Here is a 5037-nt window from a genome sequence, read left to right on the forward strand (position 1 = left end):
ACATTAAAGAAAAATGAGAAGCAGTGATCATATTACTGAAATAGAGAAGAAGCTAAATATAACTATATAGCTGTGATGTTCCGATGTTCGGAAGGCATTATATATGATAAATAATCGCCTTCTGCTTAAAAATCCCCATATATCCTAGAAAATTATATTGAAGTATGAAATAGTTTTCAGTTTTTTAATATAAATGAACTACTGTTTCAAAGCACATTTTCTTTAGAATTATTCTACTTATGATGCATCTCGGATATCTATGCTTAGATGAAACAAGTTGATTGCAATTAGGCAAAGATTTATTATTTCATTTTTGTTATAAATTTAGAATTATTTGCATTCATAGTAAAAACTAAAAACATGTTCACAGTAACTGTATAGAATTATGGAAAAATATAACTATCCCTCTCTAGTCAAGAAAAGCCAATAGGTTAGCAAAAGCTTAGCAAACACGTCATTAAGCAATGAAAAAAGTAAAGAATTATTGGCTGTTATTGGCCTTTCAGTATAGGAAGTGATTTTTTACAGACCTTATTTTGAGGTAAAATTAAATAGAGAGAACTGTACAGCTACAATTTAAAGATTTTTGACAACTGTGTACACCCATCAAGACATAATACACTTCCATCCACCCAAAAAGTTCACCTGTGTTTGGCCCACAATAGTTAATCACTTTTTAAATTTATATCACCATGGATTAGTTTTGCTGATTTGGAGTTCATTCGAAAGAAATGACTCCATATGTACTATTCTGTGGTTGGATTCTCCAATTAGCATAATGTTTTTGAGAATCCTTATTGCCATATGATGAATCAGGGATTTATTTTTTATTGTTAGTGTTCCACTGTATGAATATACTAGTTTATTTATTTCTTGTCCTAAAGATGAGTATTTGAGTTATTTCTGGGCTTGGGCAGTTTTGGTGAAGCTGCTATGAATATACATAAGCAGTCTATTTTGGGCTTAAATTATGATATCTGTTCAGTAATTAGCTAGAAGTGGAGTTGCTGGGCCATAGACTAAGTGTATGTTTAACTTTGTAAGAAAATTTCAAAGAGTTTTTCAGAGTTTTGTATGAATTCATATTCCTTCTGAATTATATGGATATCCCATACTCAATTATTTCACTTTTTAAAATCATCTTACATATTTAATCTTTAAAATTCTAGAGGATGTAGAGTGGTATCTCATTATACTTTCAATTTTTATTTTCCTGATGAATACAGATATTGACTACCATTTATTTTCTTACTTGACATTCATGTCTCCCTTGATAAAGTTTGTACCCAAGTTTATAAGTTTTACTCATTTTTAAGAATTAAATTTCTTATCTTTTTATTTTTCATCTGTAAGATTCATTGTATTTTCTCAATAGAAAGCTCCACACACGTATTACAAATACTTTCTTTCATATGTAACTTCCATTTCATTTTCTTACAGTGATTTTTAATGAGCAGAAGTTTTCCATTTTGATGAAATCTGATTTTTTTTAAGATTAGTTCCTTTTGCATCCTCTGTAAATCTTTTCCTATCATAAGAGATGAATTATTCTCTTGTTATCCTTTTATTTCTAGATGCTTTATAGATTAATTTTTTGTCTTTAGGTCTATGAAATATCTTGAATTAATTTTCGTGTATGTTGCTACATAAGAGTAGGATTTTTTTTCCATTTAATTATCTACTTATTCCAATATAACTTGTTGAAAAATTTTTTATTTCTCTCATTCCATTTCCTTAGTACTTACATACATGTGTGAATCTCTTTCTGGACACTTTATTCTCTTTCAGTGAACTATTGGTCTGTTATTATGCCAATGACATATTATCTTGAATACTGTAATTTTATAGTAAATTGTGAAATCAGCTAGTGTGAGTACTCCAAATATTGTCTTTATATTTTAGGTAATTTTGACAAATTCTAGATTATTGTCTAATTTCCTTACAATTGTGTAATCAGCTTGGCAATTTCTACAAAAACCACTATTGAGAGTTTAATTGGGGTTGTGTGTGTGTCTGTATATATATGCATGTATATGCATATATGTATATATAGCTGTATTTAACTATAACATGTACAAATATTTATATATAAATTTCTCTATATAAAATATATACCTTGAATATATTTATATGATGTAACTAGGACTTTAATATCTTTACATGAAACATATTAGATGGTTTTTATAAGACATATTTGGGAGATAATATCATATTGTCAGAAAATTTAATAAAAGAAAGGAACTTACTGGAAGGGGAGATACCATGATCATGAATGTGGTTTTCCCAGATGTGCTGATGCCTGCAATTTCCCCAAATGTGGGAAACTTGACTGCATAATTTGTGGTAGTGGGGGACTGCATTTGCACTCTCATCCAACCATTAAATGGTTGAAAGACAAAATAAGTGAATGAATGAATGAATGAATGGATAAATAAATAAATAAATAAATAAATAAATAAATAAGTGGAAAGCTTTTAAAATGTCAGGGACAATAGAAATTTTGTTCAGAAAGTGGGCCATTTAAATTCTCCTTATCTATAGGTCAGAAAGCTAATCCAAAATAAGTTATTTTGTTATTTTCCTTTTCCAGATTCTCACAATAACTTGAAGATACAGCACAGACGTACTTTTCCAGGGTCACAGATGTGGCTAACGGGGGAATATTTCCTGAACCCCATCTGGTGTCCTTTCAATCAGTTACCCATGCAACCTCAAGATCAGACTGGGCTATCATAACTTCAGAATTGATATTCCATATTTGGAAAAGAAATTCTAACATCCCAAACTATTCTATTTTCATCAAATGGTATGTTGTGCTTCTAAGACTTTGTTCAGTATATTCTTTCTATCCAGAATGCTTTCCCCATTTTCAACATGTCTGAGACCTTACCATCCTTGAAGGTCAGGTTCTCCATTCTTTTTTTTTTTTTTTTAAAGATTTTATTTATTTATTTGACAGAGAGATCACAAGTAGATGGAGAGGCAGGCAGAGAGAGAGAGAGAGAGAGAGAGAGAGAGGGAAGCAGGCTCCCTGCCGAGCAGAGAGCCCCATGCGGGACTCGATCCCAGGACCCTGAGATCATGACCTGAGCCGAAGGCAGCGGCTTAACCCACTGAGCCACCCAGGCACCCCAAGTTCTCCATTCTTAATGAATTTTGTTATTTGGCATTTCTCATTGACAGCTTTGTTAGGCAATGATTTATATTTTTTGCTTCTACTGACAAGAGTCCTGTGTACAGTGAGTAGTAAATGAAAGAGCACTGTCTTAAAGAATTGTAACTCTCACTACGGCACCAGCAAAACTTCGCATATGGGTACTTGGAAAATAAATATTGATTGGATAGTAGTGGCCATATAACAATAGCTAACATTTATAATGCCTACTCTATGCACATATTTTCCAGACTACCCTTTCAATTATGTGACTCAGGTAATTTTATTATGTACATTTTGTAAATGAGAACAATGAGAAATTAAAGAACTTGCCCGAGTTCACAACTCTTAACAGTGATGGATTTGGGAATAAGCACAGACAAAGGAACTTGCATAGTTCTAGGAATTAGGGCCTTGATATTCTGGGGGCGAGGCATTATTCAGCCATCTCTCTTAAATATTACAGAAATATTGAGTAAAATATCCTGGAAAAGACCTGACAAGTCTGTTCTCCAACAACTTCTTTGATCTAACACAATATCACTTCTGTTTTCTACTGTCCTCTGAGAGCACTAATCTCCAGGACATTCCTATTTTGGATACAAAAAATGATACTATTTCAGGGTCCTTACATGTGGGGTTTCCTCTGAGCAGAATGAGGCCCTAGATAACCACTGGCCTCACACTTCACTTTCCTTACATCTCATCTACAATGCTGGTATTATCACAGACTTCCCATACCAAACACCATCTCTCCCTCATTTTCCTGACCAATCTTCTCTCTTTCATAGCCAATCATCCCCCAACTTACATTTTGTTCCCCTCTGTTTCTTTCCACTAGATTTTAAGTTTCTTGAGGCCAGAGACAGTATTTGTATTCCCACTATGTCTCTGCTGACTGGAAGAGAGCTCTTTTGTTGAGAGAATAAATTCAAGCCCATAGCTCCTGGAATTGTAATTTAGATTCCTCTTTCAACAAGAAAAATATGGGCATTATGAATAAATGTAATTAAAATGACAGATAAGTAATTTATTTTGTGTCAAAGGGAATCCAAAATATAACAAAACGGATAATCTTTCTGTTCATTCACAAATTACATCACATGTGTAGCTTATAATTTATCTCTAGAAAGAGTACGAAAAATAAAGAAAAATGTGTTTATGCCATTAATTTCCCAAAACATTAGCTCGTGAAATAGAACCCTAGAGAAATATTTTATTGCCATCACCATCTTACACCAATAGGACTATACATGAGATGATAAATTTTGTTTTTTTATTTAGTGCAAACTTAAAGGAGAAAAAGAACTTTAGGAGTAAGTGGCACAGTATTTGGATTCACATTAATTCAATTTTGGATTAAACTTCTGTCATTTGTTTTCTGTTTGACCTGTTCTGCAATTGCTTTAGGGAAAAAAAAAAAAATCTCTCTATGCTGTTACCCTGTTTCCTTACCCAAAAAATGATAATAAAATACTGACTTCATTGGTCATGTGAAGCAAGTTAAATCTCATATGTGCAATTGATTTGTAAAGTGTAAATCCCACATTAATATTTTTTACTATAGAAATTATAACACATGTCTGCTCTTCAAATTTCTCATGGGTTTATTAAACTTCCTAATTTTAAAAGTAATCTTGTTCAAAGACTAATTTTATAAACTTGTAGACATATTAGTGGAGAGAGAGAGAGAAAGATACTATACTACAGAAAAAAGTGTGTTTGGAAAATAATCTCTCAGATTGATCCAGAAGTTATCAATATCATTTTATTATCTGGATTTTTTGAATACTGGTATACTTTGTTTATGTTATCCTTTAATCTTAAAAATTAACTAATTTTATACAAACAATTGACATTTACAGATACTTCTTTATTTTTTC

At 31.8% G+C, this 5037-nt stretch overlaps 1 pseudogene; it reads left to right on the forward strand.

Moving 5' to 3' along the window:
- The first annotated feature begins 2238 nt into the window (after positions 1 to 2238).
- On the forward strand, positions 2239 to 2373 carry LOC125094425 (uncharacterized; annotated as a pseudogene).
- The last annotated feature ends 2664 nt before the right edge of the window (positions 2374 to 5037 follow it).

The sequence above is a fragment of the Lutra lutra genome, chromosome 2 (assembly GCF_902655055.1).
Source record: "Lutra lutra chromosome 2, mLutLut1.2, whole genome shotgun sequence".
In the NCBI taxonomy this organism is placed as follows: Eukaryota; Metazoa; Chordata; class Mammalia; order Carnivora; family Mustelidae; genus Lutra; species Lutra lutra.